Source organism: Capsicum annuum, chromosome 9, assembly GCF_002878395.1.
Source record: "Capsicum annuum cultivar UCD-10X-F1 chromosome 9, UCD10Xv1.1, whole genome shotgun sequence".
Taxonomy (NCBI): Eukaryota; Viridiplantae; Streptophyta; class Magnoliopsida; order Solanales; family Solanaceae; genus Capsicum; species Capsicum annuum.
The window spans coordinates 191,143,976-191,160,543 of record NC_061119.1 but is presented as its reverse complement, the minus strand read 5'-3'; positions in this window follow the sequence as shown (position 1 = coordinate 191,160,543).

Sequence of the window (16,568 nt, the reverse complement as noted above, 5' to 3'; positions counted from 1 at the left end):
TTATTATATCATGATTTGCAATATACAGGTACAGATATCAGTCATGGGTTAGCTTGTGGTCCCTCGGGGTCATGAGCACCGTGTAGTATTCCGGTTCAGCGAATCGGGGTGTTACATTAGTGAACATGAACGTACCGAATCTATGCATGCCATCACTAGTATCCAAACAATACAATTATAAGCATCTAAATGTCTATAAACTACAGTCATGTCATTTACAAGAATAAATCACTTCCTAAAATCCAACTAATTGCATAATCATGGCTGAGGCCCAATAATACATATCGGACATAACCATATCATAATTCAAAAAACCATCAAAATCTACCTAGTAAAGTAGTAAACCTTATACTAAAGGATTATATATCTCAATTAATACTAACATACTATCAACCTATGGTAATAGAATCCTAGAAGCGTAATACGTAATACATCTTAAGGGTTGATTCACTCCACAATCCCGAACTCATAAATTAGGCTAAGTCATAATATTTATCTATAATTACATCCTAACATCCCTATCTAACATGCAATATATACAATACACTATTTCATGAAGAAGATTAGACAGAAGCCTACCTCGACATCGAACCACAAATTCTTGAATCACTACAAATCATTCGCCTTTGCTCCATGATTTTGAAATGCCGCCACACTATCAAAATCTTAATCTGCACGTCATTAGGAGTAAACTGAGACCTATATTGCTATTTTAAGTATTAAATTTAACTTTGAGTTAAGACGGGCCTACAGGGCTCGCAAACGAAATCCAAAGTTGAATCCATCATAAGGTCCCTCAAAGGACACTGAATGTGTGCTCAAAAGTTATGCACAAATGGAGCACAAATTGGGTCTCAAATCAACCCTTAAAATTTATGAATTTAAGACCTAATTTTTAAGAATTACCATGAATTAGGATGAAAATTGAAGGGAAAATTAATGAAAAATGACCAAGGAGTGCTAGGCTAGCTTACCTTAGCTTCAATGGTCGATTTCTCACTTTTTCCTCTCTTTGAGCCCTCAATTTAGTATGAAAATTATGGAAAATTGGGTGGAGAAATTAGGGATAAAAAGGCTACATGTGCTGGTAAAGAGGACACCAGGGCACTAAAGCGCCTATCGCTAAAGCGTTATCTCTATTGCTTTAGCGGTCTTGGCAGAAATTTGCGGGTGCCGCTAAAGTGCACCACTGCTAATGGGCTCGGGATGCTAAAGTGGCCCATAAGTACTAAAATGCTTAGGTTAAAGTGGCGCAATAGGTGCTTAAGCAGTCCTATCAGGTACCATGCACAAGATTTTTGTCAAGTCCAAACGAACTTCGATCAGGTGCTTGGAATTCATTCAGAACCCAGTACATGCAAACTAACTATCCTACCATACCAAATTCGATATTTCGAACTAAATAGAACCATTGAAACATTCATCCGAGATTGTTTGACTAAATATGGGCCCCACACCTAAAGTTTCATTTTCACACAATCCACCCAATAACCTAAAATGAGTCCAGAAGCCTCTGGACCTGAACCAAGGGTCCCTCTAGTCCAAAATTAATATTTTAAAGCTGATCGAACTGTCAGAATTCTCATCTGAGGTCATATCCTAGTATTTTTTGTTCGAGACCAAATGCTCAACAACAAAAGCTCCAAAATAGGGAAATGAGCCTAAGATCCAAACGAACTGTCCAATAATCAAACCAATAGTTTTGACAAGTCATAAATGACGTTTTACCACTGTAGGAAGGATCAAAATACCAAAAATGCATGAAAATCAAGGAAATGACCTGGAGTGACATAACAATATCCACAACTAAAAGGACGTTCATTCGCAAAAGTCAATGGATAGAAGAAGCACAAAAATTTCCAGGGGATGAGGTATGGGCTCATATGGTCCTAGTAAGACTCCCCAGATAACCTCTAAGAAGAGACAACACTTTCAAGGGATTTTGCTATAGGTTTCCCTTTTTACACCAACTTCTCTTCTTTACTTCTCAAATCAACAAAACTCAACCTCAACTACCAACTGGCCTCCAATGGAATCGAGGAAGGATGATGTGCACAAATCTAAACCACAACACACTAATACCATATCAATACCAGTACAACTAAGCGAAGACTTATCCAAGCCAAAGGTATACCAAGGCATGAGTCATGCGATCAACTCCTAATTCCAAACATAAATGTATTTTTCCTTTCCAAACCTGCTATCCACTCTAAACCAAGAAGAAAGTCACCTGAGTCCTGTCCCCACAACCCCATCACAATAAACTAAAAGACAGAAGCTAATCTACCAAAAATCAATAATGGCAAGCATAAGAATAAGCCCATAAGGCGCTACCTGGGAACACAAATAGAGCTAACCAAGGTCTGCAATCCATTCCACTGCCACATGAGGAATGGATAACCCTCAAACCTGAAAGCCAAGAGTCTGAAGGAAAATCACTCACCACTGAACAATCTTCTCTAGGATGTCCCATTAATTAAGGATGAAGCTATGCTGAATCTGACTCACACATACTACTCTTGCTGAGTAAATAATTTAGAAACCCCAACAATAACTAAAACCAGAGGTCAAAGTTGAAGGAACCAATATCGTGCCCATAAACTATCATCTGAACACTTATCAACCATAACCCATCTAAACTGAAGAAGACCAAATAGCTAGACACGGAGTAGGCTTAGCTAGCCTATAGATGAAACTCCAATAATCTTAAAACAAAGGCTGCATCTATACTCTTTGACTTCTAGCTGAAATCTCAAAACCAAGGCTGGGCCGATCGATCTCCACTACCAAAATCAAACTTAAATATGGGTAAACATCCATAGTCCAAATCCATCATAACCTCCAAATCGCCACTCTAAGGTGTCAAGTTTGAAAATGAGCTAACAAGTCTGAACTAAGGCCCAATACTCAAATCGACCTTACTATCCTAATAAGATATATCCTTACTGAATCATACCAGAACCTAAACCGAAATGTAGCTGAAGCCCAAATCAGCATGGAGTATTAATCACTAGCTAAAAATCTGAGTAATCAATTTTATATTTGTTGGAGAGCATGAACTATCAAGGCATACTAAAGAACCCACCAAGGCCGCAAACCATGCTGGTAATAGACAAATCTCTAGCAACTTGGAGAAATGCAACCTTAGCCAGAAACTGATTAATCCAATACTCCATCTCAATAATGAATACTCAATTCACCAACTTAGGAAATGGTCACAGGAAAGATTACCTATCTCTAACTCTCTAACCTTACTTAGAACAAAAACCACAAAAAGGTAAACCCCAAAAGCCTGAAAGGTGAATTTAAGACCTCTCTACATCAACATCAAAACCGCTATCATGTGATGGACTAGTCAAATCAAAAGAACGAACCCCAAATTGGTCAATGTCAAAAATAGGCCACACAACCCAATCACCAACTCTGGAACTATAATAGAACCATAGAAAGTCAACTTACCTTCACTTCCATAATCCACTCCATAACTAACGTAGCATATCCAATAAAAGAGGAAATAATCAACCTCAACTTGCTATAAAAGAGAAATTATCCAGCCAAACTCGCCGCCCAAGCTAACAAATAAGAATCACGAGGAAGGAAATTCTAACTAGATAATATTGGTCTAATTGTCTACCAAGTAAGGATTGATAAACACCAAACAGTGATAATAATAACAACAATAGTATAAACGTCAATATAAAGAGTAGGCAAGACCAAAAGTACCACTATAGGGTCACAAAAAGGTCAATATGACAAGATAATAGGACTGGAACCCAAATGCTACATCCCCCGGGAAATATCAACACTAATCCACTCTATCTACTACTAAATAAAATCTTTTACAGGTGTAGTCATATAATCACAAGCTCTATATCAAGGAACCCAACAATAAACATAAATCTACCAAGGAACACAATCATCGATAGGTATAAGGACGCTAATATACATAAACAAAAGGTAATGCCTAGAAATAAAAACAAACATATCATAGTAGAGTCCAAAGTCATATGCCTGTGCTTGAGAGAATAAGAATTTGAGCGGGTCCAAACTCAAATTGGTGTCTGAATTATTAATTGAGGCGCTAAGCGTATTGACTATGACTAAAGGTGACACAACACTATGAGATTAATCTAAATGATCTAAGTGACTACTAGTCCCATATCGGGGACACTCTCTGGACCAGTGATCGATCTCTCTATAGTCGTAATGAACCCCTACAGACCTAACCTAGCAAAAAATATAAGTTGACCCTAATTGGTTGATGAACTGACATCGAGGGCATTCTCTACTAAAATAGCCATCCTCTCTACAATCATAACAAACCTCAGGAGCTTTAGACTATTAGGGCATACATGCTAACCCTCTTTGGGAAACCATTACATCTGAGGCACTCCTTAAGCCAATGTACAATATCACCACAACCAAAAAAAACTCTTGGAATAGTCTGAGATGCTGCCCCTACTGATCCAGAATGACCGCCACCTAAAGTCCCATACCGAATACTCTGTAAGATTCAATGAGAACTTTACCCGCTGTGATCACCATGACTAATTTGAGAGCCACCCATAGTTTGAAATTCCATTTGTATAGAACCGATAGACTGCAAGCAAAGCTAACCTCTGCCAAAAGGATCATCACTCCCAAATGGAATACCACCAGTACTATATTAACGACATGGCCAATTATCTTACCTCTACAATCTCTATACATACTTTCTTTGTGGCCCTCGCATGCTCGGTAACCTGAGAGAAGAAAGACCCAATTGCTATCAAGTACTATGTTGACAAATACAATGGCAATGCTAATACTCTATCAAATCCACACACTATCTCATGCTCTAAAGGATATAGCGTAGGAATATGCTATGTGTAGTCAAGAAACCTAATCTCGTACTCTAAAATTAATAAGAAACCCTGCTAAACACCAATAAACCCAACTTTAGCTAAGAGCTGCTCGATGAACCAGATGTCATCTCTGGTTAGGAGGTATCCACGAAGAGGCTTGGAATCCCCAATACTAAATTTTGAAAGGATAAAGCAATAGTAAACTCCATTGGAGCCTAGGATAGCCTTAAATTCTCTAGATGATGCCGAAGGTCTTAAATATCCATCCATGGTTCCCTTGTCTGATGCTGCACTAAATCTCTAGAAACGTATGCCAAAGTACCGCCTACATCTATTGACAACCTCACATTATTTATTTGGGATATAATTGAGTCAAAGAAAATCCTTAAGGATTATAGAAATATGTACACATGGCAAGAAGTCAAGAATATAATTTTCTAAGAATTCCCTGTAGCCTCTCAAAGATAGGTAACAAACGTCTTTGCTCTGATCCATAAGACTCTACTAGACACTTAGCTCTTGTACCAACACATTGGTAAACCTAAGCTCTAATACCAATTTGTCAGGTCATAATGACACCTACTATAGCCCATCAGTAGGTAAGCCAACTCTTAGTCTAGAACTGCTAGTAACAGACTACTAAGAGAAATGAAGAAAGAATGCAGAATAAATATAATAAAAGGTTAATATATATGAATCAGTTCTAAAACCTGGTGGAATCAATACATGATCTTCTAACATAATAAGACTATAAAATGAAGTACTAGGTAAATATATTGATATAACCCATCTCTGAATACAATATAGAGATTAGTCTAGTATATAAGAGGCGCATACTAGTAATAGGCAATGCGCATGCAAGGATGAATACAAAGTATAATACACACTACTATAACTGAACCAAGTATCATAACGTAACCTAGTGTATATATCTCTTCTAGCTCAACGGTTTGTGAGGTAGGACCTACGACGACCTCTTTTCTCTGGCACGATGTCTTACGAATGAAAGGGCCTCTAGGGGGTTTAGGAGTACCCATATACATCAACCTAGTCTCGATCCAGGATTTCAAATAACCATTATCATCATCACTCTATTCTTTCCAATACCAAGGAGATATGTATGTGTGTGTATATATATATATATAAATGTACGAACTTGAACCGTGGTTAAAATATTGTATGTCTATATATCATTGCTTGAGATAAACTTCAAGACTAAATTATTATAAAAGTGTAGAAAGGGTCAGAATATCTCTCGACTAAGGTAAATAATAGTAGTAAAATTGAGGACCAGAATCTATCTCGATCAAATCTCAAAAATATTACTTTTAGTCTTAAAGGATCATAAATCATTTATTAAGGTGATACAATTCCCGTTGTGAAAGAATCCATTTTAAAATAGAAAAGTGAGAATCATTCCTTTTCTAGAAAATAGTAGGAAAACCATATTTTTAGTTAGAATCGTACCATTTATCGCTTCAGTGAGCATAAACATACCAAATCTATGCATGCCATCACCATTATCCAAACAATATGATTAGAAGCATCTAAACATCTATAAACTAAGACCATGTCCTTTACAAGGATAAATCACTTCCCGTAATCCAACTAATAGCATAATCATGACCTTGGGCCTAATAATATATATCCATCATAACTGTATAATAACTCGAGAAATGATCGTAATCCATCGAGTAACATAGTAAACCTTATACTAAAGGACTATAAGTCTCAACTAAGCCTAATATACTAGCAATCCTAGAAGCATAATACGTTATTCATCTTAAGGATGAATTCTACCCTTTATCCCCAAACTCATCATTTAGGCTACGTCATGGTGTTCTACCCATAATCACATTCTAACATCCCTATCTTATATGCAATATAAAAAATACACTATCTCATGAATAAGAGTAGAAAGGAGCCTATATCGATGCCAAACTGCATATCCTCAAATCGTCTATAAATTATCCGCCTTTGCACTACAGTCTCAAAATTCCACCACACTATTAAAATTGTAATCTACACGTCAGTAGGAGTAAAATATATTCATATTTCTATATTAAGGGTCGAGTAAAAATTTGGATCAAGAATGGGCCCGCACATAAAATTCAAAATTGAATTCATCACGAGATCCCTAGAAGGACATGGAATGTGTGCTCAAAATTTGAGCACAAATTGGGTCTCAAATCAACCCTTAAAGTTTGGAAATTTAAGACCTAATTTGTAAGAATTTACCATGAATTAGGATGGAAATTGAATGAAAAATGACCTAGGAGTATTAGGCTAGCTTATCTTAGCTTCAATGGATGATTTTCCACTTTTTCCTCTCTTTGAGATCTTAATTTAGTATGAAAATAGTGAAAGAAATGGTGAAAAATTAGGAGGATAAAATAGTGATAAAAAGGCTACAGGTGCTGCTAAAATAGACACCTGAGCGCTAAAGCGCCTATCTCTATACCAGCGTATCAATCGCTTTAGTGGTATGGTGGAAATTCATAGGTGCTGCTAAAGCAGGCACCACTTTAGTGACCATTGGGAACTAAAGTGCACCATTACCAATGGGCCAGGTTCGATAAAGAGTCCTGTGGGAACTAAAGTGCTTATCTCTAAAGTGGCCCAATAGGTTCTTAAGCAGTCCTATCAAGTGCCATGCACTAGATTTTTCCCAAGTCTAACACAGACTTCAACTGCAAGCTTGGGATTTGTTCAGAACCCTGTATGTGCAAACAAACTATGCTACCTAACAAAATTCAATATTCCATACTCAATAGAACCATTGAAACTTTCATACAAGATTATTTCAACTAATTGTTGGGCCAACACTTATAGTTTCATTTTCCACATAATCTGCCTAATAGCCTAAAATAAGTTTGAAAGCCTAGAGACCTGAACCAAGGTCTGTCTATCCTAAAATTAATGTTTTAGAGTTGATGGCATTGTCAAAATTCTTATTCAATGTCATCTACTATAATTTTGGTCTGAGACCAATTCCTAAACATCAAAAGCTCCAAAATAAGGAAATACGCCTAAAATCCTAATAAATTGTCTAATAACCAAACCGACAGTTCCAAAAAATCATTAATGACCCATATCCATTATAGAAAGGCTCAAAATACTAAAAATACACACAAATAAAGGAATTAACTTGGAGGGTCATTGCATAGGTAGAGATTCATAACATAAATCAAAATTAAGTAATTGATGCATAATCCATAATAATTGAGTGCCACGGCTTCCAACGGCTAAATATTAAGATTAGGTAGTTGAAAGAGCTACTGAGGTCTGGTTCTTACTATAGAAAAAAAAAGAGTTTTTGATAATTTGGTATGTACTGCTGGTACTCTTCTGATCCTTTTTATCACCTGCATAATCTTCATTGGAGTATCCAACTAAATCAAAATTATTAGAGCATGAATACCAGAGAAGTAAGTCCCTTGTTCTAATAAGATATCAAATAATTCTTTTCCCTACAGTCATATGTGATTACTTTGGATTTAATTTAAATCTTGCACATTTACAAATAGTAAACATGATGTCTGGCCAACTAGAAATTATATAAAGAAGAGATACAATGATACCTCTAAATTTTTTTACATCTATGTATTTACTTGGGGCATCAATATCATGACATGTGAAATGGATCATAGGAGTGTTGAACGCCTTCCCTTTTTCTGTCCTAAATTTCTATATCAAATTCATTGTATATTTCATCTGACTGATAAAGGTCCCTCTCGAGGCTTGTTTGATTTGATCCCCAATTAAGAAGGTTAATTCTCCCACGAAACTCATCTTAAATTCATCTTTTATAAGATTTGCAAAATTCTCCCAAATTAGAGTATTAGAGCTTTCAAAAATAATATCAACATATATTTAAACAATGAGAATATTTGAATCAAGCTTTTGTATAAAAGGAGTGGTGTCGGTTTCTCCTCATACAAAATTATTTGTCAATAGAAAAGTGCTTAGTCATTCACTCCAAGATTTAGGGGCTTGTTTGAGACCATAAACAACTTTAGATAATTTGAATACATAAATTGGATAAGAAGGATTTTCAAAATCGGGGCTTGTTTTATGAAAACTTCTTTTTTAATAAGCCCATTTAAGAAAACACTTTTTACATCCATTTGGTAGAGCTTGAAATGTTTGAATGAATCATAGACTAATAAAAATACGAATAGATTCTAATATTGCAGTAGGAGAAAATGTTTCATTGTAATCAATACCTTCTTGTTTGGAGTAACCTTGAGCTACTAGTTTGGCCTTATTTCTAATAACTTTTCCATCTTCATCATGCTTATTTCAGAATAACCATTTGGTTCTGATGATGAAATAATTTTTTGGTCTCACTACTAAATTCCATATGTGATTTCTTTTGAATTGGTCAAGTTCTTCTCTCATGTCATTTAGCCAGGATTCATCAATTAGTGCTTCATCAATGAGCTTTGGTTCTATTTGAGAGACCAAAGCAAGTGAGGCTTGATTTCAAAGAGAGGCTTTTGTTTACTTTTTTTTTTCCATTAGGATATCATAGGATGAATTCATTTGGAAAACTTGCATTATGTTTCCATATCTAGGAACCGTTATTTTTAATGTTTAAGGAGTTGGCTCGTTACTTCTGTAGTCGGCCTAATAGAAGGGCATTCAGAGATTGTTGTCTCAATATTTTGGGATAAGATTTCATATTTTTTGAGAAGTGCTTGCATGTTCTTCTTCTGTAATCTACACACTTTGGAGTAACTTCATCAAATACTACATGTAGGGACTTTTCAACATTTAGAGTCCTTTAATTTAATACATAAAATGATTGACCAAGAAATATACCTTTATTGCTGCATGGGTCAAACTTACCAAGATTATTCTTATCATTATGGTGGACAAAGCAGTTGAATTCAAACAAAAGGAAATAGCTTATGCCTATATTTTTACCTCTCCACAACTCATAAGGAGTTTTCTTGAGGATTGGGTGAAGGCAACGATTTAGAATATGACAAGCTATACTTACTTTTTCTACTTAAAAGTGACCAGACAAACTTTGTTCTAAAAGCATGGATCAAGTGGTGTTTTGAAGGAATCAATTCTCCCATTCAGCTACTCTATTTTTTAGGAGAACAAGGAGATGAAAAGTTTTGAGTATAACCATTCAAGTTAAAAAATTACTCAAAGTCCTTGTTCTCAAAATATCTATCATAATCACTGTGAATTTTAGAAATGAAGAAACCTGCCTCTCTTTGTACTTTTCTATAGAAAGATTCAAAATTAGTAAATGCTTTATTATTAATATAAAGAAATATAACCCATTTAAATCTAGAGAAATCATCAACAATGATGAGAACGTATCATTTATCACTGATACTTGCCATTCTAGTGGTCCCAAATAGATTCATTTGTAAGAGTTAGAGGGGCATAGAAATAGTAACTATGTCCTTGGCTTTAGATAAGGTACGCATCTGTTTACCAAGCTGACAAGCATCACAGATGTGGTTCGTTTTAAATTTTTGCTTGGGCAGACCTATTACTTATTCAAGTCTAGATAGTTTTCAAGGGCGTGCATGGTTGCATAGTTAAGCTTTTTATGCCACAACAATGGATCACTGGATATGGTTGTAAGTTAGTTTAAAGTGGGCAACTTAACATTATTTAAGACATAAGTATTATTTACTATCACTGATTAAAACAATACTTTTGCAGAGATTTTTTATTGTATACTTGTGAGCATTAAATAGAACGTCAAATCTTGCATCACATAATTGACTAAATATATGTAGATTGTGTCTGATTCAATCAACTATGTATAATTCGAGTACTTCAAAAAAGGGAATGGTGGCAATGGATCCCACTCCAACTACCTTTTCTTTTGCATTATCAAAAAATCTAACGTATCCTTCATCTATCTTTTGATAGTTTTGAAAGTCTTTTTATTTTTGGCCATGTTTCTGGGACATGCACTATTGATAACCCATATTTCCTTTTTTATGATCACTGAGTGTGACCCTGTAAAACAAAAAAAATTAGTTTTGAGGTATCCAAATATCCTTAGGTCCTTGAGTATTAGAGACAGTTTCTTTGGGTCTCCAAATCCATGGTGTATGAGATTTTTGTTTGCAGATTTATGATTTGTGGCCTTTATTACCACGTATCTATCAAGTAGGATATAATAAGAAAAGAAACTTCTTACAAATGTGAAAGAATCAGAAATAGATGTACATTTGTATTTGAAAGCATTTGACTTGACAGAGCTGTGACTTGGTGATTTTCTGATGCTATTAAGTTGCATTTTAAGATCATTAAGCTCTTGATGAAGCAATTTGAGTTCTATCTGACTTGGTTCTAGTTGGATCTGCCAATTTTTTCTTTCATCATTATTTCTATTGCTTAAGAGAGTCTATCATTTTTTTCTCTCCTTGAGCAATCTTGTTATATTCATCAATGACCTTTTGAAGTTCATAAGTTATCACATCAAAATCCATTTTTAAGGTATTGTAGTTGTGACAGTTGTAAGTTCCTTCCTTGCTAGATTCCCTCATGGCCATAAAGTACAAGTTTACAATTTTATCATCATCCTCTATTTTATCTTCATCGCTCGCATCTTTGAATTTGTTTGTTTTCTTGGTCAACCTTCTTCTTAGTTCAAAATAATTTTACCTGATATGACATATTTCCCATAGTAGTAGAAACAATCATTGTTTCTTGAGTGGTTATTATTTCTGAAGGATTATTGTGGTGTTTGTTGTCTTTGCCTTAGAATGTGTCTTACTCCATGATTTATGAGAGCCGTGCCTTCACTTTTATCTTTATATATGTTTCCTTCTTCTTCAGGACTTGCAACAATGAACTCTATAGTTTTATTTTTCTCCTCCTTGTTGTACTCTGTTGATATGATTTTGTTCTTAAGTAAGTAAATTACCTTGTAGTTCGTCATATGTCATTTTGTGCAAATCTCCATCTTCCAGAATGGCTACTTCAATTTCCCATTCTTTGAGAAAACTTCTCACTAATTTTTTAACCTTCAAACTATTTAAGTATATTATTCCAATGACTTGAGTTCACAGACTATTTCTCTATAGTTTGAGAATATTAATTCTACTCCCTTATTATCGTTCATCTTGAATAGTTTATATTCATTAATGAGTGCACCAACCCTAGCTTCCTTCACTTGTATGTTACTTTCATACATAACCTCAAGTTTGTCCTACATCTTTTTGGCAGTTTCACAGGTTAAGATCTTGTCGTACTCTGATCCACTAACTGCATAATAAAGAAAACTAATAGCTCTAGTGTTAGTTTAAATTACCTCTTGTTGTTCCTTAGTGACCTCAAAGGTTTCAAGGTTAATTCTTTTACTAGATTCTCTTTCTTCATATTTGAGTCCAGAAATTGGTTTTAGTCCTTTCTTGATGACCACCCAAGCTTGGAAGTCGGTTGACTGAATGAAGATTCTGAATTTATTATTCCAATGTGAGTAATGTTGGCAGTTGAAGTAGGGTTGCCTATTTTTTGATGAGTGTCCATCCTGAAGGATTACACCTGGAATTTGGTAGTTCGCCATTTAATATTTACTCGTATAAGGTTAAGAAACACTTTAAGGTAAGACCTACAAGGATACCAATTAAAATTCAAGAGAAGGAGGGGGGGGGGGGGTTGAATTGCCCTCTTTTAAAAATAATGTTTCAGCATAGTTGACTATGTGTATACCTTAGTCGACTAAAATCCTGCAATAAAAAGATCAGCAACAATAAGAACAAAGTACAATAATAGGAAATGTGTAGAAAGTAAATGAGACACAAGAATTTTAAATTAGTTTGGAACACCAATGTGGTGCTTACTTTCAGTTCCTTTGGTTAGAAGGGTTCCATTTAGAGCTTTAATCCTTTATCCTAGTATATATCTTATTATAGCATAGTGTTAGTTATAACACAACTTTGTTCCAACCTATTGTTCCAACTTCTTGATCTTAGGTGGATTTATGCACCTAAGTGTCATAATATACGCTTGTTTAGCCTTATTTAGAGGACTTCTTGTGTTCGTAGTGAGTTGATATTCATACAATTGAGAATATAAGTGTTAAAACACTTTTTTATGATATTTAAGGTGTGTTAAAAATAAGTTTGGAACCAAAATGATCATTTAGAGTTTAGACAAGAAAACTAGTGTTACTAACTCGAGCTATGTGTTGTTCTAGTGTATCTCGATGGATTTCATTGTGTTATATGCACTAATTAATCTTGTTTAATGTTATAAGAGACCATTAATGATGTTATTATCATTTTTTTGAAGATAAAATATCTGACATTAAAGTGGACAAACACTGAGGAAAGCAAAGACAAAAGGAAGGGGTTCAAGAAGTTGAAATTTGGAATTTCTGAGGCCATGTGCGTGTCATGTCCTTGGATTTCCAAGATAATGGAGTAAAACACCCTTAGATACAAAATAAATGTGTCCAAAACAGTGTGAATACATTTTAAGGGCATGACACAACCCTAAATTCAGAGCAACACAAGCGTGACATGGCCAAGGCACCAAAACGGCTAACATTTCTCATATTTTAAATAGGATACCTGGTACTTGTTATAAACACCTTGGACGAATTTTGGTGATGGAAATACACATAAGTAGTCTGAAATTAGGTCTATTAATCTTTCCTCTTGTTTAATTTTGATTTTTATACATGAATTCCTTAATTGCGATTCATTGCAAGACCATGAGTGGCTAAACACCCTCGTCTAGGGTTGAGGGCAAGAACATGAATACTTATGATTATATTTGAGTTGATTTATTTTTATTATCATGTTTTTTTTCTCATATATAATTTTATTTACTATCATATGTATTTTCATCCCTTGAAATAAATCTATATTTCTATTTTGAGCACGAAAAGAAGAATAATATATTAGAACAGGGGCTAATATCGAGTGGGATCTTAAATGTTCGAGGGATTGAAGTTAGGATTTACGTTTAGGATAGGAATGTACCTAATTATCCCTATTTTGTTTACATATGGGAAGATATATAAATGCGTTTAACTTAGTTCTCGAATCTTCACTCAACAATGTAGATGTGGGGCTAAGTTAGATAGACGACTAGAGGATCGGAAGACCATAGTCATGTTATCAACCCCGTGAATTAAATACCAAGATAATTGACTAAACCAACAAAATTATATAGCTAAGTAAGATTGTTCGTAGTGCATTGACTTTAGATCCTTCCTTATTATTGTCTCCAACACTTTATAATTTTGAATAGTTATAGTTACTTTTAATTCTCAACTTTTGAATGCTATTGGTTACAATAACACTTATTCAATATTTTTAGTAATGCTAAAATTGGATTTTTACAGAGAAAAAGTCCCTGTGAGGTTGATACTTGACTTTTAAAGGTAACTTTACTACTTGGGTGACTATGCACACTTGTGTGTGCACTAGGACACAAGTAGTTTTTGGAGCCATTGCCGGGGACTTGAAAATTGGAAAATGTCTTATTTTTAGTTTTGCTAAGTTTGTTTCATAGGTACTAATAACTTGATCTTAGCTTTTGATTTACCGGTACAAGTTTGAAACTTGAGTAAGCTAGAAAGGGAAAGGGATTTGGTCGACCCATATCCTGAACCTGAGTGACACTTGTATCAGCTAAGGAGAGAAACAACACTTCTTTATAAAATATCTCAAATTCATCAGGAGGAAGCTATACCTACACCAATATGGTTGAACATTAACCAGCTCATAGGATTGTTCGAAAAGTGGCAATACCACTCATAACTAATGCTACCTATGCTAGTCGCAGACCAAAACATGGAGGTAGATTCAAGATTAAATAAAATATAGTGCAACTATTACACAATAGTGGGTAATTCACTAACTTGTCACATGAGGATCCATTGGTCCATTTGTTAAATTTCTTAGAGATTAATCACACCTTTATCCCCATTAGAGTCCACACTAACTACGTGAGGCTCACTCTCTTTCTCTAGTCAGTTCTGGGAGAAGCAAAGAAATGGTTGAATGTAGAACACTTAAAATTCGTCACTACATGGGATGATCTGGCAAGAAAGTTCCCCTTCTAATTTTTCTCATCTAGCAAGACTGTAAGATTATGTAGTGATATTTTAAGTTTCAAGTAGAATTCAGATGAGAACTTGTATCATGCAAAGATGAGGTTCAAATATCTTCTCAGGGAATTCCCAAATCACCAACAAACCAATGAGGTATTAGCTCACACTTTTGTTGAAGCTCTTGACCATAACACAAAAGTTTTGCTAGATTAAGCTGCAAGTGGTCAAGCATTGGAGAAAATATATTATGAGCTTTATACTCTCTTGAATAAAATTACACAAGGTAATCCAAATTGGCATGGTGATATTTCTAGTGCTGTGGTGAAAAGCTATAGGCATGGTTGAGGTGGATAATATAACAACTTTGGCCACTCAATTGTTAGCCTTGCAAATCAAATGATGATTCAGTTTAGTAAATTAGGTGTGAACAAACTCAAGCCAAGGTGAATATAGTCTAGCAGACCCCGTCTTGGTGTGAGATGTATAGGATTAGTGGTGTAATACCCCCAAGATTCTAGACAAGTTTCCAGCTATTTATCACATGTTTAAAGGGCCCAAAAAAATTATTTCAGACTAAGTACAAGTGACATGGCCATTTTAACACCCCCTAAGATTTTGAACATTTTATTTTTGGCCTTCACATGTTCCAAATATTGATCTATGAGTTGAAATATGTTTAGGAATATTAAAAGGGTCAGCTGGGAGAGTTTCAGAATTATTAGAAGAGCTTCGGGGTGATTTTGGACTACGGAGATAGTATGTCTCCATATTTTTAACATGCCATAGAGGTGGCCCTCCGTGATATGCAGTATGTCACGAAGGTTACCACCACGATGAGTAGTGTGTCACGGAGGCTAGCCTCCATGATAAGCAGTGTGTCACGGAGGCTGGCCTCCATAATAGGAACTATGCCATGTTGCAGTGTAAAATCATGCAACCTTTATTATGGGGTGAAGGGAATTTTGGTCCTTTCTCCTTAAACACCCAATCCACGGCTTACAACATTAAAAGAGGCACTATTTGCCCCTTTTCAGTCAGTTAACAATGTTTAATCCTCTCTCACACTCTAGAACAAAAGCAAGGGGTTTTCTTCAAGGAATTCACTCTCCCAAGGTCTTAATTCCAAGTTTTCTTCAAGAATTCAAGCAACTCAAGCATGTGGGATATTCATCGATGGGTCCTTTTTACCCATTGAGTCAAAAAGTTTTCCAAAAAATCTCAAGTTTAATTCATTCTTTATGCTTAGGGTTTTATGTGAACTATGATTTTTCTTAAATTGCAGTCAAATCTTAAAATTGAATCATGTGAGCATGTTGTCCTCATAAGTTTAACATCTTCCTATACTCATAATCATGGATTTCATAGGTTTAGTGATATATACTATGTGGGTTTTCAAATCATGAATTTCCTTACAGTCTTCAAATAATGTTATTGTATTTATTATTTTATTCAGTGTTGGTGGGTTATGAAAACTTGATACCTGTATGTTCATGCATGTTTCAGATTTTTAAGTCACAAGTCATTCAGTCCATATTTGTATCATTATATTCAAATTATAAATGCACTATTATTTTTAGAATACCATAATTGAGCAAATCAATTATAAGTGCATGTACTAGTTTATGCTTCTATGTCTATTCAGTTAAGAGTAATACTTAGCACCGAGTGAACCTAGG